The sequence below is a fragment of the Chelonoidis abingdonii genome, chromosome 1, assembly GCF_003597395.2.
Source record: "Chelonoidis abingdonii isolate Lonesome George chromosome 1, CheloAbing_2.0, whole genome shotgun sequence".
Lineage (NCBI taxonomy): Eukaryota > Metazoa > Chordata > Testudines > Testudinidae > Chelonoidis > Chelonoidis abingdonii.
Genome location: NC_133769.1, coordinates 20,116,993 through 20,141,831, shown reverse-complemented (window position 1 = coordinate 20,141,831; position 24,839 = coordinate 20,116,993). Strand labels below are relative to the sequence as shown.

The window sequence follows — 24,839 nt, the reverse complement described above, 5'->3', positions numbered from 1 at the left end:
AAAATGAAAAATGTTTCCCCACATTGACTTTTTCAAAATGTTTATTTTTTTATTATATTTGTAACTTGCTTTGAATCTAAAATGGTTTTGAAATTTTTCATTTATCAAAAATGATTTTTTTTCAGTGAATGAAAGAGTTCAACCATTTTTACAACATTTCCAACAAAAATATTTTATAGATTTTTATTAAAATCCTCTTCAGTACCTTTGAAATGGGAAAAAATGTAATTTTGAAGGCTTTTTAAATACAAGTTTCAACCATGTCTAGAAATAATAAGTAATGACTATAGGAATGCATAACAGCAAAATATAGGCTGGGTAAATCTCTAAAAACAAATGACCAAATCTGACACACTGATGGACGATATTTGAGCTCACCTGTAAGAAGCCCCTATGAGGTAAAGGCTGGTGTTTTTACAGCTGTTCTTTTCATCCAGAGATAAATAGTTCTTTTATTGTCACTTAAGTGTATTTGAATGGCTTTTCATGTCAAACACACATCTGGATTGTTTCATATATGCTACCCCAAAGTGGGTTTTTCCATGCACTGGTTCTTAATGGAACTTCCTCCCGGTTTGCCATGGAATCCAGACACTACACTAACGAGGGCCGTATAAGTACAGCAGAACCCCTTAATCCGATCTAACTGGGACTAGAACCAGATCAGATAATCAAAAATTCGGATAATTCGGAAAGGGGAAAGTGCGAGGCTACATCACCAACTAGTGGCTACTGGAGTGACCGTCCACTTTGGACCTATGTGCGCTGGTTGTTCGGTTAACACAGAGAGCCTTATAATAGAGAATTGGATAAATGGAGTATTACTAAACTCAGACAGATGTAGCAGTTGGATTGGCAGGGAGGTGGTGTTTAACTGCTGTAGAAATGGCAGGGAAGTCAATTCCTAAATCCACAAAAATCCCATAGGGAAGGAGCATCTGCACAGGTTCCCTGGCTCCCTGTCCCTCAGGTGGTACGTCTCTTACAGGAACCCATGGGCGGCATGTGAGCCATGTGGCTGTAGTAATAGCCACCTGTCCCAGTACCTGGACTTTAGCGTCCAAACTCTGGTCCTGTCCCAAACCTGGACTTTTGCGTCCAAAATTTGGGGGCTTACCTGAAACTCCCCCAAGCTCACTACCAGCTTGGATATTCTCGCTGCCACCAACTAGGACTATTGGGGGTCCTAGTATGCCCCCCGAGTCACCCCAACTTTCCCCTGGGGGACCCCCCAAGACCCAGAGCCCTGGGTCTCCCTCTCTTCCTCTCCCAGCTTCCCCCCCTTTCCTGGGTTAGCCGGTGCAATGCTATGCTTCACTCCTTGAGTACAACCGGAGAAGCAATCTAGCTTCCCCGAGGCTAGGTATTTACCTAGTCAGCTCACACAAGAAATTCCCCCTCCCTTTGTCCTATAGCCTTTCCCGCCCTGGGACAATAGGGAGGTGAGACACCGAGTTTGGGCTTTTCCCTCCCCCCTCTGCCTCACTAGAAAAAGAAACTTTCACAAGGTTTAAAAAGAAAACTTTATAGAAAAAAAAGAAAGAAAATATAAAACAATAATCTTGCATTAAGAAACTCAATACAGGCTCTTGCTTATAAGAAAATATGAAGAAACAGTCTGATTTAAAAGATAGCCCGATTAAACCAGTCCAACCAATCCACATACATGTAAATACAACCCAAAGCTCCTCATAGCCGAATTGCTTGGGGTTTCTTTTGTACTCACAGATGTGTAGGAGACACTTGGAGATAAGATGCAGTTAGGAGGAAGCTTGTTAACTCACAGCCGAGAAAACAACAAAAGACACAGCCATCCACATCTATTCGTACAACCCAAAGCTCCTCATAGCCGAATTGCTTTGGGGGTTCCTTTGTACTCACAGACTTTTGGTATAATATTTGAAATAAGAAGGAGTTAGGAGGAAACCTTGTTTACTCACAGCCGAGAAAACAAAAAAGACCCCGAGTATACAAATTCCCGCCCCTGACTTTAAACAATCCAGTTCTCTGATTGGTCCTCTGGTCAGGTGTTTGGTTACCCTTTCCAGGTAAAAGAAACTTAACCCTTACCTTACCTATCTATTTATGACAGTGGCTCCGCCCTTTCTGCCCAAGGCCCCGCCCCTACCCCCAATCCGCTGGAGTCCTGAACGCTCCCTCTCACCCTGTAGTCGAAGGAGCTGCAGCCAAACCACCCCGGGACTTGAGCCGGCACCACGACTGGGCTGCCCCCCAGCTCTCAGCTTTGGCAGAGCTGAGCTCCTGCCCGCTTGGGGGAGAGAGCAGAGCATGGGCAGGGACAGGGCTTGGTTTAGGGGAGTCTTAGTCTCCCCTGGCCTATTATATCCACTGTCCATGCAGGAACCATATTGCCTCACTGTTCTCCGCTGGGGCCGTAGCAACCCCTAGACCTCACAAAGAAAGGGCAGCCATGTAAAGGGATTTTTATTGCAGATCTGCACAGCATTAATCTGCCTCTTGTAAAAGCCACCCACACCTAAAGCACGATGGCATGGTTACAGGGCTAGCTGCCCTTTGTCCCCTTCCTAACTGAACTGTATCTGGGTGTGAGACTCCCAACCCAAGCGTACTGGCTTGTGTGAGCAAGCTAAAATAACTGCAGACATGTTGCTGTGTGCCTGAGGCTTGGGCTAGAGCTTGGGCTCTCAAGCCTGGGGGTGGGCAAATGCGAGACCCACAGTTGCAACCTCAAAGTAACATCTACACAGCTATTTTTAGCATGCTAGCATGAGCTCATAAGCTGGACAGCTTGCTCCCAGATGCAATGCAGACATATCCTCTAAATGCACTCCCTCAAGCATCAGGCCTCATTGCCATTAACTCTCCTGGAGTGGAATCACACAATTCTCCCACTCTTACACTGGGCCCATGGCTACAGCATCCTCTGTATCAACCGTGCTTACTGAGCAGATTTGAGAGGATTTGGCATCTGTGGTTCTTCCCTTTGCAAGTCTATGAACAGTGGTGAATACAGTGATCAGACAGTCTTCAGAGTGTAGTTTAATCTTAACAATAGGAAGAAATGATAATACAAGAGAAAAAGAATTTCAAGACAACAGTCTATACACACATCTGTCTTATCTAAAGGCTTCCCATTGCCCTGATGGAAGCCTAGGAAGGACTAACTTCTTCAGACTATCTTTGTATTTCAGAATAGAAGTTATGGGACAATAGGCAAAGGTCAGGTACAGAAGGTTACTACGAGCATAAGAATGTCTGACAATTATTCTGCTCACTGGACAGATTTACAAACCTCAGCTTCCTTCCCTAGACCAGAAGAAAAACTCTGCGTAGCTCAAAAGCTTGCACATTCTACCAACAGAACTTGGTCCAGTAAAATACATTATCTCACCTACTTGTCTCTTTCATGTCCTGAGATCAAACATGCTACAATTAGACTGCAAATCTTTTGGAAGTGAGATACCTAGAAGCCAATAAACACAGAACATTCAATTAATCCAGAGGCTATTTGATGGTAGCTCTGTGTATTTAGATGTATACATTTAGGGCTAGGGCCAGTGCTACCATTTAGGCAGCCTAGGCAATTGCCTAGGGCACCAGGATTATTCGGGGGGCGGCATTTTGCCAGGGGGGCGGCTAGCAGCTCCGGAGGGTCCGTTGCTCCGCTGCTCTGGTGGAGCTGCCGCAGTCATGCCTGTGGACAGTCGGCTGCTCGCATGACTCCAGTGGACAGCCTGCAGGCATGCCTGCGGCAGCGCCACCACAACCACGGACCAACGGACCCTCCACAGGAATGACTGCGGCAGCTCCACCGGAGCTACGGGATCAGCGCGGGGGGCGGCGAAATGGCTGTGCGCCTAGGGCGCGAGAAACCCTAGCACCGGTCCTGTTTAGGGCTAATAGTGTAACTTCATTTATTGCAATGGTGCTACCCTGATTTACACCAGCTGAAGATCTTGGCCCCTTGTTTTTCTTTTCGTTCTCTTTTGCTTAATTTTTCTATATAGCATGGGGTTATTTGGAGAAACCAGTATAGCCTTCCTGATATTTTTAAAAATGAAACATTTAATTTTATTTCCTAATTTTAGGGTACTATATCCCTCAAAACACAATTATGTGTAAGTAACACAACCAGTGTAAAAGCTGCATAACAATATTGCTGAGCTCTAGAACTGCAAGTGGAACAGCACTGATTTCCTATTGGACAACCAAAATACATACCCGATGTCTGTAATGCCGCCTGGGAGCAAGAGTTTCTAGTGGTGCATTGCTCAGACAAACATTTAATACACTGCACTCGAGAAGTTATACAAAGAATACAATTTCCTTTGAAATCTTTTGAGATCTTTTCATTTGGGGCCAGATATGATCCTTTTACTCAAACAATTGAATTTAATAAAAAAAAATCTCAAGATTCACAAAATGTTTCTCTTTCCTGAACTGCTAAGAGGTTGAGTAAAAAAGGAATAACAACTAGGAATGGAAAAACTGATTTGGCTAAAAGAATAACAGCTTGGAAGCTGCACCCATCTATTCAAAATAGACCTGAATCTTTTTGAGGTTGGGTAAATGTAAGAAAAATCAGTATCACACTTTTCTGTGGGTCCTAGCTGGTTTTAGCCTTCGCTAGAGACCAAGAGACCAAAACACCGCAAAAGAACTTGTTCTCACAAGATTTGCAGCCTTATTTTGAATCCAAATGATTTGACCAGTTCAGATAAAGGTAACTCAGAGGTCAAGATGTTTATTGGAACGTCATACCTTTTGGATTTCCGCTCTCACCTCTAGTAACAGAATGTAGTAGCTGAAAACTTTTGTACCAGGAAAACTTAAGGAAAAGGAAAGAAAAATGTTTCTAACAGTAGGAACAATGGAATGGTTTTAGGAAAGTCTTTGATTCATGGATCATAAGGTAAGAAGGGACCATTACCTAGTCTGACCTCCTGTCTAACACAGGCTGTAGGATTTGCCTGAATTAATTCCTGTTTAAATGAGAGTATGTCTTTTATTAAACATATACAGTCTCGATTTAAAAATGCCAGTGACTGAGAATCCACCACAATTAGTAAGCTGCTCCGATAGTTCATTTCTACCACTCTTAAAACTCTGCATATTATTTCTAGCCTGAAGAGCCATCCCTTATAAAATTTCTGTTCCCCATTAGGTACTTGTAGATTGTGATCAAGTCAACCTTTACATGTCTCTTTGTTATGCTAAACAGATTGATGCACCGTCATTGGATCTATTTGAAATTAATAGTAATTAGACTTACACTATCATTTATAAAGCATTGTAAAGGCACTATAGCATATCAAATCACACAACGTGCCTGTAAACTTGGTAAGTATTATTATCCCTGTTTTAAACAGAGAAATGGAGGCACAGGGAGGTTACATGATTTGTCCCAGGAACAAATTACCATTCTAATGCCTTAACCAGGAGATAAGGCCTTTAGGTAGTTGTGAAACAGAAGCTCTTTAGCAAAGGAAAAAAGAAAGGTCCCTTGTTCTTTGAAAACAACTCTCATCTCAGACCTGATGAACTCACTGTGCCAAAGATAAGTCTTACAGGATATTTATCCATAAAGAGTAACATGTGAGCAGGGCTGGCTCTGGCTTTTTTACCACCCCAAATAAAAAAATCAAAAACAAAAAAACAAAAAACAAGACAAAAAAACCCACCTGTGGGCCGGCCGGAGCAGTGAAGGGAAAAAAAAAACCAACAACCTGCGGGCCGGCCAGAGCAGTGAAGGGGAAAACAAAGCAAAACAATACAAAACCTGTGGGCTGGCTGGAGCCGCAAAGGGGGAAAAAAGCCCCAAAACCTGTGGGCCAGCCGCAGCGGCGAAGAAGAAAAAACAAACTGTGGGGCGGCCGGAGCACAGGTGCAAGGGGACTCCCGGCCCTGCAGATGTGCCCTTGGCAGCGGACTGTGTGACCTGGCAAGCAAGGGGGAGAGAAGGGGGGTAGCCAGGGCTTCCTTCAGCGGGATGCTCGCCACACCGCCTGCTGGGAAGGCTCCGCATCGCTCCAGTGGGCGGGCAAGGAAGGACAGTTTCATTAGTTAATGAAAAAGCTGGAGCACTGTACAAAGTTTATGTTTTATGCATTTTTCTCAAATTACAGCTCAGTGGTTTGAGCACTGGCCTGCTAAACCCAGGGTTGTGAGTTCAATCGTTGAGGGGTCCATTTAGGGAACTGGGGCAAAAATCTGTCTGGCGATTGGTCCTGCTTTGAGCAGGGGGTTGGACTAGATGACCTCCAGAGGTCTCTTCCAACCACATATTCCAAGAACCCCACTGTTCCCCTTGAAATCCTGCAGGCTTATGTATTCCTAGGATACATGTCCTTCTGAATCAGCATTATAGTTCCCTGAGCATAATCTATAATTTATAAATAACAAAAACAACTGTAAAAAATTACTGATGCTAATCATTTTGCTGGACTTTTTTTCTCCCAGATCTGTGTGCAGAACAATATGAAAATTAAGAAAAGCACTAACCCTCTCCCCACCGGAATCAACAATTAAAATGAAGAAAAATGTAAGTTTCCTACTGAACATTTTCTCTTCCATAGAGTCCAAAGAAATGTTTTGTGTCCCCTCTACATTTGAGTCTAACCACTAGGTGGCAGTCTTGCACCTCACAAGTTATAGGTTCTGTCATTGGTTAAACTACTCTTGCTATAAAACAGTGTAGTGAAATGTCTCCTTTGAATGTGCTCTAATAAAGAAGGTGCCTTTGCCTGCTTATCTGGATGGAGGAGGATTCTTCATAGGCAGGTGCACTTAATCTTTTCAAGATGTAATAAAGCCCAATAAAGCTGCACTCTATTGTGTAAAATGTAATAAGTCCATATGTCTTTCATGTTTATTTACCTTTTTTGTGTCATGAAAAGAGAAGTAGGGTAAAAAATTTGAAGCTTGTATGTTTAAGCAATAATGAGATTGTTCCATTGTCTAGTGTAAACCCCGTTTGTGTGCAATTTCCTTTTTCCTGTTCTCCAAATTAGTTAGCAGGAGCAGCTTCCCCCGAGTGAGAATAAGTTCTCTAGATTTCTTGGAAGGGACTGACCAAAAGGAAAACTTCCTCACACAATTTGACTTCCCTCTTAAATCAGTTGGGGAGATTTGCTAAAGTAGCCCATATTCTGTTTAGGGCCTGATCCACAGCCCATTGAAATGAGTGGGAATCCTTACAAATACTTAGTGGATTTTGGGTTTCAGTGGTAGCTGTGTTCGTCTGTATCAGCAAAAAAACATGAGGAGTCCTTGTGGCACCTTAAAGACTAACAAATTTATTTGGGCATAAGCTTTCATGGGCTAGAACTCACTTTATCAGATGTATGAAGTAAAAAAATACAGGAGCAGGTATAAATACATGAAAGGATGGGGGTTGCTTTACCAAGAGTTAGGTCAGTCTAACGAGATAAATCAATTAACAGCAGGATACCAAGGGAGGAAAAATAACTTTTGAAGTGTAAGAGAGTGGCCCATTACAGACAGTTGACAAGAAGGTGTGAGTAATAGTAGGGAGAAATTAGTATTGAAGAAATTAAGTTTAGATTTTGTAGTGACCCAACCACTCCCTGTCTTTATTCAGGCCTAATCTGATGGTATCTCATTTGAAAATTAATTCCAGTTCTGCAGCTTCACAGACCTTGGGAGACAGGCCTATCCTCGCTTACAGACAGCCCCCCAACCTGAAGCAAATACTCACCAGCAACTACACACCAAAAACACCAATCCAGGAACCAAACCCTGCTACAAACCCTGGTGCCAACTCTGTCCACATATCTATTCAAGGGACATCATCATAGGACCTAACCATATCAGCCACACCATCCAGGGCTTGTTCACCTGCACATCAACCAATGTGATATATGCTAACACATGCCAGCAATGCCCCTCTGCCATGTACATTGGCCAAACCGAACAATCTCTACGCAAAAGAATAAATGGACACAAATCTGACATCAAGAATCATAACATTCAAAAACTAGTAGGAGAACACTTTGATCTCTCTGGTCACTCAATAACAGACCTCAAAGTGGCAATTCTTCAACAAAAAATCTTCAAAAACGGACTCCAATGTGAAGCTGCAGAACTGGAATTAATTTGCAAACTACATACCAACAGAATAGGCCTGTATAAAGACTGGGAGTGGCTGGGTCATTACGAAACCCAATACTAATTTCTCCCTACTGTTACTCACACTTTCTTGTTAACTGTCAGTAATGGGCCACTCTCTTACCACTTTAAAAGTTATTTTTCCTCCCTTGGTATCCTGCTGTTAATTGATTTATCTCGTTAGACTGAGATTGGTAAAGCAACCCCCATCTTGGTAACTCTTGGTAAAGCAACCCCCATCTTTTCATGTATTTATACCTGCTCCTGTATTTTTTACTTCATACTGATGAAGTGGGTTCTAGCCCACGAAAACTTATACCCAAATAAATTTGTTAGTCTCTAAGGTGCCACAAGGACTCTTTTTTTTAGTGGGTTTTGAATCAGATCCTTTGCCCTGAGACCCACCTAGCAGACCACGTTCATAGTTTGCTTTTTCATAGGCTTTCTTGATTCAGATTGTAAAAGTAATAGCAATAGATTGATGTACACAGCAGCACACAAAATGCTTTACCAGCATTAATTAGTTAAGCTGGTCAGCAGTTCAATAAGTATCTAAATGTTGTCAAGTGGAGCAGGGGGGTTAAGTCAAAGATGGTTTTCTCGAGATCATATACAGCAACGCAATGCATTGTCAGAAACAGAACTCCACATCCATCCCGCTGTCTGATTTATCCTCTTGGAGGCTAATATCTTCTTCACTAAAAATTCCAGGTGTTTTCCTTGACAGCACCAGTCATATATGGCATGGTAGAGATCGGAGTCATTAACGTGCATGTGGAGTCATCAACCTTAATGTGTGAGACACATGTAGCTCTTCTGTGAGGTCTCCAATGTGCCGTGGTACCAAACCTTGACCTGATACAGTCCCTTGTTAGTGTGCTAGTTTTAACACAGCTGAGACAAGTGCTGTAGGCATTTCAGCTGCTAATACCTGTAACATCTGGTTGATTCCAGTGCCATTTCCCAATTGCCTTCAAATGCTTTGTTCCTCCCAGGACCCCAGATATCCTGCTTCTGTGACTTTCTCTTCCCAACTGCCCTGGAATCTTCCCTTCCTGGCCCTACAGCCCCTTGAGCAGCTGAAGCATTACCATTAGCAGATGCATCACTGTGCCCAATGCTAATCCATTGCATTAGCTAAGTAAGTTGTACTACTAAATAGTAAACTTTAACACCATTCAGCAATGCTACAGGACTCTCCGTTGTCACTATACTGGCTGTCATTGCTCTTTGGACCCACACAGCAGCAGCGGAATACAACTAAGGGCCTCCTGTTCCGAAATCATAGTCCTCTGCTACTTAAGCTAAAGAAGAATCTTCATTAGCTATTAGCATTGTAGAGCTCCTGACACACAAACGGTTCTCACTCTAAATGACATACCAGCCAGTTCATTACAATACCATTGTACCATACCTCCATTTACATCACTAAAATGTGCATCAACCAGACGTATTTCTCCCTGTAGCTATCTATAGTGAAGAATGTCAAGCTTTGCCACTGGTAAATGGGAGGTATGGTTTGTTCTACATTTTTTTTAAGAAAGCTGAGATTCTTCATTCTAAGACATATTTCAATATTTCTTATTTTGCAACAACTAGCTCTCACTCAAACTGTGAGTGTCTTATCAAGAAGTCAGCATCTAAACATTTCTATGCCAAATCATAATGCATATTACATCTCCACTTCATTGCTGCTGGGTGTTCATTTTGCATGTGCAAAGTTAGTGGAGTTTTCTGCAGATATGACACTTTCAAAAATCTAGAATTACCTAATGTCTGCCTCTTAAGAGCTTTAGACCTCGCTGTAGAATACCCACATGCATTGAACTGTCCCACTGCTGCTCCAACTAGATAATTGCTGGAAAAAACGTTCAGATACAGATAAAATCCAACAGAAAGAATTCCTAACATCCAATGTCATGGATGAGGGTAAGTGTGATCCTTTCCAGGAGTACGCAGGGCTGTGAGGTCCCTCGCTACCACACTTGCCCTTACTGTGAGAAAGCCTTGACTGTGCCTGCCAGGGTCAGCTCTCCGACTCCTCCAGCCATGGGCAACAAGTTCTCCCCTCCAGGTCTACACAGGTCCCGCTATTACTCTACAGGTTCACGACAGACACCCTCCAGCCCCTCCAATGTCTTCCTGGAGTGTCCAGCCCACAGTATTTACAGATTCACTGCTTCCACAGAAACTGTACATCCCAGCTTACCAGTTCCATTCATGGTCACCTCTCTGCTTGACACACAGCAGTTCGGTATGTTTCTAGTGAAATGAAGCCTAAATTTATTTAACAAAGCATAGAGATTGAAGTAGTAGCTAGTAGAAGTATTGGAAACAAATTGTTACTTATAAAATAAAATCATAACACACATTCTAGAGCCTGGACTTAATTAACAAGACACTCTCAAGTCTTATAGAATATTGCTCACCCCAAATCCCAGCAGCACTTTACAGCCAACCTTTGCAGTGACCCTTCTTTCAGGAAACAAACATGTTGTCCACTTGCCTCTTTGACGAAGGACCCCCTGTGTTTCCTTGTACCCCCAGATATACCAGCACAATACTTTGTCTTTATTCATAGAAAGGACCCCCCTTGCCATTTGTCTCATTTTGTAGATTTCCTTTCATGTAGATTTTGCAATGTCTTCTTTTGTCTGTGGCTCAGTCTGCAAACAGGCATACATTGTGAGGCATACAATACACAGATGATCAAACAGGGAGATAAGTGTCTGTCACTTACTGTCTGAAAGGAACATTACAGAGCAATGAAGGGCCACAACTCCAAGACATTAAGAATATATTTTTTGTAGCCACACAAATCCCTAAATAATATCTGTTCCCACATTTTACAATGATTATGATGCCCAGTGTGTTACTGGCTTTCGGTAGGGATCTCACGTATCATCCTTGGGTGAACTACTATGCATTTATCTGATCCAAAGGATCCTTGTAAAACTCTAGGTACACCCCATGCTATTGGCCAATTGGTGTCAGTAATTCTGCCCTGCAGAATTTCCAGAATTTAAAAGCAGCAAAGAGTCTTGTGACACCTGATAGACTAACAAATGTTTTGAAGCTTGAGCTTTCGTGGGTGAATACCCACTTCATCGGACTACATGCATCCGACTAAGTGGGTATTCACCCACGAAAACTCATGCTCCAAAACATTTGTTAGTCTATAAGGTGCCACAGGACTCTTTGTTGCTTTTACAGATCCAGACTAACATGGCTACCCCTCTGATACTTGACAGAATTTAAACTACTTTGTCAATCCTAATCACAATCCACCCTATAAACCAACTCAGCACTATATGAGGTATTGGTAATACACTTCTTTAAAAAGGTAGAGCACATCTGAGACATCTCTAGACAGCAGCAACCCTACACCAACCCTAGGCAAAGTACATACCTGATCAGTTCACAGAGCAAGATGTTCTAGATGAAGCAAAGGAAATGTAAATCGCCACCAGTGTTTCAGTCCCTTGCCTATCATGGCTAGTGAAAGATGCCCATGTTTTTTATTGACAGAGATGGTCAATGTCGAATTTGAAGAGGAAAACCTACCATGTCACCAACTGACAATAGAGCAGTAGGTGATTAGTGTAGTGGGGAGAAGAGGAGTATTTTTATGCAAATTTGGGAATCTCTGAGATCTCATCACCATGAGTGACCTTTAAGACACTCGTATGTGAAAATCCAGTTGAACACCTGCCTCTCCCACTTTGTGTATTATGTTCTCCATAGAAACACACAACTCCCTTATGTCAAAACTAAGCTGTATTGATAAACCATATCTCCCCTATATTTCATCAAAGATATTTCATATGTACATAGAATACATGTAGTATATACAGACTTGAGCTTGGAACTAGATATATTTTAGAGTCAATATATTAACGATTATAGTGCTATTTTACTTATATATTTAAAATTCATTTAGTTTCATGTCAGATGGCCTGTGAGATGAAACTAGGTTAGGTATCACATATTTCGTATATATTTTCCATGTAATATATGTGGAGAAATATATGGGGAAAGATATAGCAAGGTAGAAGGATGGTCTGGTGGATATGGCAGTGGATGGGAAACTTGGGTTCAACTTGTGGCTCAGACACACATACCCTGTGTGGCATTGGCCAGAATCACTTAATTTACTCTTAGAAGTGCTGTGTATTCACAACTAAGGTCAATGGGAATTCAGCTCTGGGCATATAATGAGCTATACAATACTAAATACTCTGAAAAATTGGGTTTAGGTATCTTGCATTGAACATCCAAAATTAGTGGAAATGTCTGATCTTAATCTCACTGTGCTTCTGTAACCCACTGATGAGCATGTTTTGCAGGTACCCCTCTGTGCCAATCTACAGAGTATACAAGTTGTTACACATCCCATCTACTGACCCTCTCTTGTTAGCTCAAGCTGTAGCAGTTCTTGCTTCTGGTTCTGAAGATCCCTGGTGTGCTAACTAAGTTGGCAGCTGCCACCCTTCCATTCCCCAGCTGTGAAATAGAATTAATACTTATCTCTGTCACATGAGAGAAGAGAGGAAGAAATCCATTAATAACAGCAAGGTACTCAAATTTTATGATATATCAATTACCTAATAGAGTCACATTTTGGTGATATGGTCACTGAAAGCCTTCAGTGAATGTTTATTTGCTTTCATTCATAATACTTCAAACTGACCCCATACTAACCATAGTCAAGCTAGGTTATGTTCACATGAGAGATTTGTAAGGAAAAACAAAGTAGTGTTTCTGTGCATGCACCTTTTCCCTATGAGTCATTATACCCCTTCATGATGTTAAAGAGCACCACTCTGCAAATGGCCCTTTGAGGTGTGGGTTGGGATGTTCAAAAGAATCCTGTTGAATGAGAGTCCAGTTGTAGCCATGAAAAATGCTATAGTTAGAGCTGCTTGGGGTGGGGGGAGAAGAGGAAAACATTTCTTTTTTCAGAATTCAAAATTTGAACATTTTTCAACAGCTCCGTAATATGTAGGAAAAGGATTTTTTTTGTTAAAAATACTCAAAAATTTCCTGGTGTTTTTAAAAATTAAAAGAAAATTTGACACACAGCACTTTTCTCAAGACTAGAGCTTTTAATCCTATTGTCCTGTCAAATTTGGGTAATTATATATGTATAATCATTGTAATTTCAAATATATACTGTTTTGTCTTCCTGCATTAGCCCTTCATGCATTTCACACTAGAGATTAACTTTATGAATAAAGGTATGTAATATATAGACAGAGATCGTTATTTGTACAATCAGTTAGTGAAGTTTCTAAAGCATTTTGGGGTCCACATGGATGGGAAAAAATAAAATATAATTAGTCTGGTTCATTTCAGGATGTGAAGAGTATTTTTATAAGTCAATTTGCCTCTTATCAATACATTTTTCATTTAATTATTTACAGAATTCAGTCATTTTCAAAGGGCCATCCAGACATTGGGACAAATTAGCAAAGCTATAAACTATACCAGGGGTTGGCAACCTTTCAGAAGTGGTGTGCCAAATCTTCATTTATTCACTCTCATTTAAGGTTTCGCATGACAGTAATACATTTTACCGTTTTTAGAAGATCTCTTTCTATAAGTCTATAATGTATAACTAAACTATTGTTGTATGTAAAGCAAATAAGGTTTTAAAAATGTTTAAGAAGCTTCATTTAAAATTAAATTAAAATGCAGAGCTCTCTGGACTGGTGGCCAGGACCCAGGCAGTGTGAGTGTCACTGAAAATCAGTTTGCGTGCCACCTTTGGCACGCGTGCCATAGGTTGCCTACCCCTGAACTATACTGTGTAAGTGAGGTGAGGTGTTTTTTTGTTTGTTTGTTTTTTGTTTGTGAGGCAGGGGATTCTTAATATGGATAATTTGAAACAAGTGATAATCAGTACAATTTTTAACGATGGCTTACCAATTCTGTCATCATGTTTCCCATGATGCTTATAAGAATAAAATGGATAAGGATACAAAAATGCCATCTTATCTTTAAATGTTTCATCTGAGTTGACTGTGCAATCAATTTTCTCACACAGCGTTGAGCTAAAATGTCTCTGGCTTCTTCCTCAATTTAGCATCTATAACTTAAAGAATATAAGATCAACACTAATAACATTTGCAAATGACATAAGAATTGGGGCAGTGGTAAATGAAGCAAACAGGTCACTGATAGAGAGCAATCTGGATCGCTTGGTAAGATGGGTGCAAGCAGATGATATGCATTTTAATAAAGCTAAAAGTAAATGTATACAACTAGGAACAAAGACTGTAGGCCATACTTACATGATGAGGGTCTCTATCCTGGGATGTTGTGATTGAAAAAGATTTTGTTGGGGGTGTGTGTGTGTGTGTGGATAATCAGCTGAACATGAGCTCCTAGTGTGATGCTGTGGCCAAAAGGACTACTGCAATTCTCAGATGCATGAACAGGGGAATCTGGAATAGGAGGAAAGAGGTTATTTCACCTCTGTCTTTGGCACTGAGGTGACTGCTGCTTGAATACTGGTGCCCATAATTCAAGAAGGATATTCATAAATTGTAACTAGTGGAGAGTAAGAAGGAACTTTCCCTGTGAATGGGTTCTCCTGTCATTGCCTAATGCAAGATTACTTGCACTTTCCTGTGAGGCAACTGGTACTGTCTATTAGCAGAGGCAGGATATCAGATGAGACCTGGTCAGATTTAGGTTCATCTGTTCCTCTAAAATAAAATTTGAGGAAAGAAGTTAAAAAAAGAAAGGGTTGGCTTAAAATTCAGACTGAGCCCTTTTTATGATGTGAAAATATCCTTCTCGGTAATTCTAGAAGCTCATACTCCTGGAGGTGTTAATATGAAAAACTGATAGTTCCATTTAGGTTTTCACTGCAAGCCTATTTCAAACTGGAAGTTCTGCTGCAGAATTCCAGAATGATTTACCCTTTTGACTGACAATGGATTGTCACATAATTCCAGGGACAGGGGAAGAAATAGCAATATGCATGCATTTCAGCTAGTAAATCTGCATCAGGATTTTTTATTGGAGAGCTAAAAAGGCAACTGCTAAATCTGGGCCAAAATATTCAATGAGTGTAATTAGCCTCATGATATTGCGTATGAGTTCCCTTTTCTGAGTCCCCTACTCTTCACCCACACACACAAACTCATATTGAGCCCTCCTGCCGCACATCTCTATAGAGGAATCAGGCCCAGTTGCAATGCTTGACTTTCAGCATGGCCTCATACCATTACACTTGATAGTAGTTTTTTCATGGACTTTAATGGGAGCAGGATTAAGCCCATTTCGAGCATAGCTCCCTGGCATACCCAGTCCCCTAAAACTGTAGTATCCAAATGAACTGAGTATGCTGCATGTATGTGTAATACGTTTGCAGAAGGCAATATGCTAATATTGGATATTTCTTTTCACTTTCTGTTTCTGAGCTTACTTTTCAGCAGGGGACCAGACCAGAGTTTAGTCTTTTCAGGACTTTATATATCTATCTAAATAAGATAGAGTTAAGCTTCTGATAGAAAGAGACAAAATCTCTAAAGGAAAATGTATATTAAATCTATCTGTATGAATACACAACAGTTTACCTATAACCTTGAAACAATTGTGAATATTGTCAATAGCATCTATTTTAAAGACAACACTTTCAGGGAAGGATGTGTGTGCCACCCAAGTTTTAGTACTTGTTACCAGAGTCATCCCTTGGATAGGCTGTATCGGGTGAGACCATTCCAGGCCCTGTGCTTTGGGGGGACCCGTGCGTCAATAAAATTGGGACTGTCCCAATATTTAGCCCTTAGTCCTGCATCCTGACCAACGTATGATCGGGATGCTATTTGCCCCGATATTCAGGTGAGGAGGTGGGCATGGAGGTGTGGTGGGAGAGGGATGGGTGAGTGGGGTGAGAAAGTGAACGGGGAGGTGAGAGGCAGGCTGGAAGGCGGGAGGGGGTTAGGAGGTGGGCGGGCAGAGAGCTAGGAGAAGGGCAGATGGGGGGGCACCGGATGAATGGTGAGGAGACTAGCAGGGAGGGGAGTGATGGGCAGGTGGGTGATGAGGCAAGCAGCAGGTAGGCGAGCAGATGGTGAGGAAGAGAGTGGTGGATGGGCGGGTGGGGTAGAGGTGAGGAAGCGAGTGGCAGCCAGGCAGGTGAGTGTGCCTTGCGGATGGCGAGGAGACTAAAGGGAGGTTGATTTGTCCCGGGTTCTGCACCCTCCTAGGTACTGCCCTGCTTGTTACTATCAAAAATTCAAATGAAAAACATAATTATGCACATACATACACATCCACCCTGCCTTGGGCTCTTCTCTGGGAGGTTTACTTTTCTCAGATGCTGTGAAATAGTGTCCAAGCCCTTGTAGGCACACCAGCTTCTTAAAGTCTGGGAAACAAGCGAAAGGCCAACAGTCTCCTTCTAACTTCCTTTGAGTGTCTGCAAAAAACAGTGTACAATTTGCACATCCTGCAGCAGTTCTAGTCCTTCTCTTCTCCACGGCGGAGGTGGGGCCTGCAGTCGAAATGCAACAAAAGACTGCATTCTCTGGGACACAACCCTTATAGATGACCCTTCTGGTCCTTATGTTGCTGCACCACTAAGTCTCACAGTCTGGCTCCTACTTCTAAAATCCTTACCCTAGCATTCTATTGGTTTCATTGTCAGAAAGAGTGACTCTGGGCGTATACTGTCAACCTGCTTCCCACAATGGAAATCACTCAAGTACCTTCAAATAGCTAATGAAAACTTTATGCTTACAACACGCAATATCTGGATGATTATGTTCTCAACCCACAGCTTTTGGGCCACTTGCAGCCCAATTAGCACACAGCTGCAGCCTAGCTCCCTGGCTGCCCCATGCATAGGAGCTGAAGGGGGAACATGCCACTTCTTCTGGGAGCTGTTCAGAGCCAGGGCAGGCAGGGAGCCTGCCTTAGCCCCGCTGCCTTGCTGACCAAACTTTTAACAGCCCAGTCAGCAGTGCTGACCGGAGCCACCAGGGTCCCTTTTTGACCAGGCATTCCGGTCGAAAACCAGACACCTGGCAACCCTAGCCAGATAAGAAGTGCCCAGGGCACAGAGCTACTGTGTGCACTACAGCCCAGTAACCTGGAAGAGGACACACTGCTGACAATGCAGCTGTTTTGTGGGCCCAGCTCAGGTAAGGCTTAAAGTGGGCAGAGTTGCAAAGGGTCACAGTCCTGGCAAAAAACACTTAAAAATGGATTTGGGTCACCAAGGGGTGCACTTTAAGACTTGCCCCACCAAGTGTATAAATATTTATTTCATATGGGATTATCATCAATTCCCCCTGCCCCTCCCCACATGCTTTTTTCAGTCCACTTTAAGCACTGAGGTTGGGGATTCACAATTATCCTGCAGTGATCAACAACCCAGAACAATCCTGACTATTGTACAGAACCCAGCTGATTCACCTCCCCCGCCGTATTATTTATCATGGTCACTGGTATAATATATTGTGTGGCTGTGGCCCACATAACGGAGAGCTGAATACATGGCCCACAATGGTAAATAGGTTGAGTACGACTGTAACCATGAGTCATCCCACCCGGCTCCAGCAGGTCTGCAGGCACAAAGACTCCCTGTCACCAGCTTGCCTGAACTAGTAGGCAAAGTGAGCACACTTAATTTTCAGGAGTCCAATTAATGTCTAATTTAGGATGGGCCACTTGGACCTTACACTCCCCAAAATAAATCAAAAGTTTCTCATTGATGTAAATACAAAGTGCAGTCAGAAATAGGCTCTGGCCAAGCCTGGCTTCTTGGGTTAAGGCAGAGAAAGATTTTTTTCTTCCCTCCCCTTGCTTCACCCAGAACTGCCATTTGAGAGACGCTGTTAGCACTTTTTATTGGGCCAGCTGGGCCCTGATTGGCTTCTGCCTGCTCCCAGCCTTTCTAGCTGCTGGAGGTCCAAGTCTTGCTGGTTTCCTCACAGGTGACCAGAGGAGGTCTTTCTAGGCAATGCCTAAAGGTCCAAACTCACTGCAATCTTCTTCTTAAAGGACCACTCGAGTATGGGGAGAATTATTAGGGACCAGTCAATGACAAAGGAATTGGCTGCTTCTCTGTGATGTATGTCATTACTATAATGTAAACCCATTGGCCCCAACCAATCTGGTAACTGGGATATTTAAAGCTCAGCAAATAGAATTTATGGCCCTGATTCGCCTCTCACTTTTCAGAGGCGTTCAGTATCTGTAGTTGTCATGGACTTCAGCAGCACTAGTAAGTTCTCTGGAAGTCTGAAAATCAGCTCACTTTCATTTCGGTGCTTACACACAGATTTAGGAGCCTAACTTTAGGAACCTAGGTTTGAAAAAAAAATGCTGTAAGTCTGTATGCCTTAAATGAAGAATAAGGAACTAGCATACATTTTACAATGCAGACTCTTTTGACTGGTCTGACTGCGATTCCGAGATCTTATTTCATATGTTCTTTAAAATGATTTTATGCTTGTATTCTCAATAAAAACCAGCCAAACGCCATGTCTCAGTGCTCCTCATTTCTGTCGTTTCCCCTCCCCTAACCTTTTAGTGGTCTGCATATTAGTGTATCAGTAGGAAGGTTTAAAATGATTTACACAGAGATTATGTGCAAACTGCAATTCAAAAACACCGGACCTGTGAATATCCCTAGAGTCTTACTTCAAGTTCCAGCTTCTTACAAATGCAATTGATACAAAAAAGCTGCAGCATTAATTGTAGTTCTAAATATTTTCAAAAAGTGCTTTTCTATAAGTAACAACGCTTGTCATTGCCAATATATTGTAGTAAAACAATGAATGCTGAGCAGGAGAATTTCTGAGAGAGACAAAGAGTCTTTATTTGCTGAGCACGTATGTGTTTCACTCAGTGTTCAAACAAGATTTTCTCAGCTGCTTTGAGACTGCTAGTATCTGCTATTTTGACATGTGACAGTGAACTTAACAATTAATATCTTAATTCTTTTACATCCAGCCATTGTGCCGCTTCTGGCCAATAAAACATACAGGCCTGTACAAGACAATGTGAAAATATTTATTATAGTATTGAGCCTTGTAATAGATGGTTGCTTTTCACTGGCATTGAACTTTTGATCTTTCATAAATATTGTTTTGCGTTTTAGTGAACCACCTGGGGTCCACATTACGATGTTTTTCAATAACCCTGAATTATTGAATTAGTAGGTTATAGTCAACAAAGGTGGCAGTGGACCACACAGCACGTTTATTTGACCAAGTATATTGTTAACTTTACTTTCTTTAAAAACCAACCTCTTATTTTCAGCAAGGAATTGACATGTTTGTAAGAGCTGGCTGCACACATTGATGAATTAATAAAGAGGTGTGAGAACAAATTATGCAATGAGATCCAGCTGAATTAGGTCAAATTGCATCCTTGACATTTCAATTAATTTAGACAGAAAGGTCAATTTTGCTTAAACTACACAACATGAAAAACAACACTTACAATCCTGATTTTCTTCCTTTTCTCAGCCTGTCCTGTTCTAAAAACCAGAAAATTATTAACTTAGGGCTGGATTCATAAAAGGACTTAGGTGCCTAACTATCACTTTAGGCACCTAAATCCCAGAATCAGGCCCCTCTCAGCTGTTCCTGAACACAGTAGGTGCCTAAAATCACTCAGCATCTACATTTTTGCAATAAAAGTTGCTTCAGCACCTACATTTCCACCTCTGAGAATGTACACTGCAGTCCCATGCCAAGCATCTGGACACCTAAACCTCAGAGCAATGCATGAACTGAAGGAAGATAAGCAATTCTCTTCCTAACTCATCTGCAGGGGCTGAGCTCGTAAATGGGCTCAGAGAGCTTGCCCACTGGATTGGGCCCCTGTAGCAAAGCTTACACAAAGCACTGGGGAGCGAGGGCAGAGGCCCTTCCTCATAATTTAGAGTTTAGTGGTCAAGGTGTTCACATGGAAAGTAGGAATCATCCCCCATTCAAGTCTCTCTTCTTCCTGAGAGGGAATAGGGATTTGAACTAAGCTCTGCTACCTCTTAGCAGGCAGCCCTAACCACGGGGCTAGGGGATATTCTGACAGTAGGCTTTCTGAAGCTCTCATGTTAAAGCTGTTCCACTATGGTTAAATAATGAAAAAAGGTACTGGAGCAAGGGGACTGGATCCTGTTTCTTCTATCTCCCAGATGACAGCTCCAACCACCAGGCTACAGAGTCATTCCCAGGCTTGTACCACACCTACATTTCTTTGTGAATTTAGCCCTTCGTGACTGATCTTTTGTTCACAGGGTTATACACTCTAATTGTATACACGTACATTTTAACCATGTGCCTACTTCATTGAATGCAATGGGCACGGGCGGTGGGTCACAGACGCTGGGGGAGGCTGTGCCTCTCCAAAGAGCCAGGCGTGGCCCCACACCCAGTTTACCACTGCTCTCTGGCCTGCCTGAGGCTCCAGTCCCCAGAGCAGCCCCACTCCAGGGCTGGATGGGCTGTGTCCGCCCACCCCCCCTGGCGCTCCAGATTGCAGGGGCTATGGCCGCATGCTGCCTGCCTTCCTGGCACTCTGGGCCTGGGGTGGCTGGGGCCATCTGCCCTCCAGGTGCTCCTTTGGGGCTGGGGGGATAGCCTGGGGCAGGACTGGGCCAGTGGCTGTGGTGGTGAGGGCTCGGGGCTCTGGTGGCAGGGGGCCTGGGCAAGGGCGGAGAGTTATATGGGCCCATGGTGTCCATGCTCCAGCAATATTCAGGGCCCAGGGGCCCAGCACCACCAATGTTTGGGGCTGGGTCTCTCCCCCAGCCCAACCTGCCACCCTGTGCTCCTCTCCCGGAGCAATCCCCGGCCCCAGCTGCTACCCCTGCTTGCCTCCCCCGGAGCATCCTTGCTTGCACACTAGGTATCGGGCGGCTGCCCTGCCGCCCCGTGCTGTGCTCCCTCTCCAGCCACTGTTGCTGTTGGTTACCAAAGGGAGCAGCACCAGCGGCAGGCCGAGGTGTCGGCACTGCAGAGGAAGGAGGCATACATGTGATGGCAGCCCCCTCTCTCCCTGGCACCCACCACAGGGGAGGCGAGGGGGATTTCTGGACCAGAGAGGGGCCCTAGGAGCACGTGCAGTGACCAGTGCGGGCTGAGTGTGCTGCTAGGGGGAAGGAGGGAGGCCTGCCCCTGGAGCTTGCTGCTGCCAGTGGGGAGAGGGCTGGGAGGAATCCTCCTCTCTGGCTCCAGCCCCAGGGCAGCCTGCCTGAACCCCAAACGCCTCATCTCTAGCCCCACCCCAGAGCCCATGCCCCCAGCCAGAGCGCTCATCCTCCCGCACCCCAACCCTCTGCCCCAGCCCTGAGCCCCCTCCCACACCCCAACCCCCTCATCCCCACCCAGAGCCCTCACCCCCCAACACCTCTTCCCTAGCCCTGAGCCCTCCCACACCCCAAACCCCTCATCCACAGCCCTCACTCCCTCACCCCAACCCTCTTCCCTAGCCTTGAGCCCCTCCCACACCCCACATTCCCAGCCCCAGCCAAAGCCCTCATTCCCCCAAACCCAAACCCTCTTTCCTAGCCCTGAGCCCCTCCCAAAGCCCTCATGTCCAGCTCCACTCCAGAACCCTCACACCACAACCCTCTTCCTTAGCCCTGAGCCTCTCCATACCCCAAAGCTTTCATCCCCAGCTCCACTCCAGAGCCCTCACCCACAGTCAGAGCCCTCCCCCGCACATTGTCCAATATAGGGAAACTGTTAAACGCTTACTGTTTCCAGTCCATTTTTACGTTATTTTAAAAATATATATATTGGCTTACAGGGCAGGTAGGGGTGTGTGGGTGTGTGTCGGGGGGCACGTGACACTTGGCCCCATTTTGGTTGCCATCAAAAATTATACAAACCTGCCACCCCTGGACTTGGGTGGAAGTGGTGGACCTGGGGGCTATCCTCCCTCAGTACCTACTTTTCTGAATTGGAGCCTATGACCCGCATGGAAATTATTTTAATAGATGTTCTAAATCTCACTGAAGAGTCATTACCTTCAATGATATTTGGATCAGGTCCTAACTGGTTTATAGTACAGTAGCAAAACAGAATAATCTGAACAGAAAAGCTGAGGTTTTTTTTTTCTTTTTTTAATTATAGAACCATTTGATTCTGGGTTAAAAGCTCAAAAATTTAAAGTTTAAGCCGGTAATGAATTACTTTAGTCAAAACTATAAATCCCTAAAAATGAGGCATTATAATAGAAGTGCTGACAAAACCTTAACTAAAAGAGCACCAGTGGCCCTGCTAGGATAATAAAATAACAAACAGAGGAGGGAAGTTAAGCCTGTTTTGGAGGAACCTGCACAGTCTGGCTGTTGTTCTGGTTTATTGAACTATTCACTGTGGTGTTTTTCAGTGAATGCAGTTTATAGGAATGCATTATTCTGTGTAGGTTTGTGAACCAAAAAAAAAAGTGACATGTGAGACTGGAGGGCATAAGGGACTGGTTTGTTGTAAATAGTAGCTGAAGTGTCTGTATTTTGTTTCTTTATTCCCATTTCTATTGCTGCTACGGAAAGAGAATAGAAGTTAAAACCCGCATGTTTGATAATTACATACTGTAATACCTATAGGAATCACTTAAGCAACCATATCCTGTCTCCATGCAGGTTTGCTTCTGCTGAAGTAATCAACCTAATGCAATATTCACAGTAACTCACTCCTTCAGAGAAAAGGAGAATTAATGCATGGTGAAATTTACCACAGACGGATGACATGGGAAGGTCTGGGTGAAGTGGCTGTGCAGAATGGCCACTGCACCCGTGCGTGCCAACATGCTGACTCAGAATGTTGGCATCAAGGGGAGTGTTGGGTATGGCTAGGGGCAGAACAAAACGATCCACGCTTACTTGGATCTAGTAGGTGGAAAGTGCTTCAGGAGAGGCATGGACTATCTGCACTTGGAGAAGGACTTCTCCTCCCCACAACCCTGCTTAGTTCCCCCATGCAAAGCCCAGGTTTCATGTGTGTGTGTGTGTGTGCATGTGGGAGTGGGGAACAGATTTAGACAGGGAGTGAAGTTTATCCCTAATGCCAGATACATTGTGGTTTCTTTCATGGGTGCAGCTCTGCTCAAAGCTTCATGAAGCATGCACACTTTTAGCCTGTGTGCCTTTTTTATACCCGGCGTTCTTCTTTGCCTGGATACATCCACTTCATGCTGATTTGGGCTTTACAAGGCACCGAAACCTGCTCCCATCTTCCCTCATCTTCTGTGACTTTCCACTTTGGGTTATGGTAGGATGTTGTGGGTTTTGCTAAGGCAGAGTTCAGGTTCTTTGTTGCCTATGTTAGGCAAATAATGTAGGATATATGACAACAAATCAATGTGACATTCTGAAAAAAACCCACTGAATTTCAACCCCAAAACCATGAATCCTGTCTTTACAACTCCCTGCCACAGAAACATTGAGAAGTGTGGCAAAGAGGTTATGGTGGGACCCTCCTGCTTCCCTGAAAACTGTTTAGGTTTCCCATATACGTGTTGCCATTGCCTTAGTGGTGGCCTGGTTTCTCCTCATCCCTCACAGAGGTATCTGTCTGTACACTCCTCCATTCCTTGGCTCTTCAGAGCATGTCTCTACTATTGCTGGGAGTGAGCCCTCCAGCCCGGTTCCACAGACTTATCAGGACTTATGCTTGCACCCTAAAAATAGCTCTGCAGACATTGTGGCTCTAGCTCTTAAGCTCCCTCCCCCGACCTCAGAGCTCAAGTTTCAGCCTACATAGCAATTTTTAGAGTATTAGCATGAGCCCCACTAACACAAGTCTGTAATCCCAGATTGGAAGGCTTGTTCCTTAGCAAGACAGCTGAGTGACCAACTGGGACTGGGACAGGGCAGTGGCAGGCTGGAGCAGGGACAGGCTGGAGCAGGAGCAGTCTGTCAGAACTATCAGGCAGCTGGGTGTTCCCCATCAAGGTAGCGACCAGGGCCGGATTTACACCCTAGGCACAGCATCTTCAGTGCACTCCCACTCCTCATGTGGCCCTGCCTATAGCCCCCTGCTGCCCCATTTGGTCCTGCCTGGAGCCCCCCATCAGCATCCTCATGTGGCCTTACCTGGAACCCCCTCCTGTGTCCCCATGTGGCCCCGCCTGGAACCCTCTCCCGAGTCCCCATGTGGTCCTGCCTGGAACCCCCTCCCATGTCCCCATGTGGCCCTGTCTGGAACCCCCCTCCTGTGTCCCCATGTAGCCCTGCGTGGAACCCCCTCCTGTGTCCTCATGTGGCTCTGCCTGGAACCCCCTCCCTTGTCCCCATGTGGCCCTGCCTCGAACCCCCTCCCGTGTCCTCATGTGGCCCTGCCTGGAACCCTCCTCCTGTGTCCCCATGTGGCCCTGCCTGGGGTCCGCTCCCAGATCCCCATGTGGCCCTGCCTGGAGCCCTGTGACCCCCCATCCCTGTGTGGCCCACTCTGCCTCCTAACTTGGCTCCAAGAAGGCTGCTGTGACTTTTCACTTGAGGAAAAGATAGACTCACCGCCCGCTTGCTAGCTGTCAGCCTCAGCCAGCTCAGGCTGTTCTGGTGCCACAGCTGCCTCTGGTGGGAGAAACATGGAACTGCAGAACATTTTCTGCAGTAAAAGGAAATTATGCCTGGCTAGAAAGTCTCATATTTGGCAATATCCCTAGAAAACCAATGCCCCTAGGCACGTGCCCACTTTGCCTAATTGGAAATCCAGCTTTGGTAGCGACCTTGAGCATACTGGAGTTTCTGCTTTAAT

The 24,839-nt window shown here is 44.1% G+C and overlaps 1 pseudogene; it reads left to right on the top strand.

Moving 5' to 3' along the window:
* The first annotated feature begins 22,861 nt into the window (after positions 1 to 22,861).
* LOC116837264 (semaphorin-3D-like) overlaps positions 22,862 to 24,839 on the top strand; it is a 31,927-nt pseudogene continuing 29,949 nt past the window's right edge.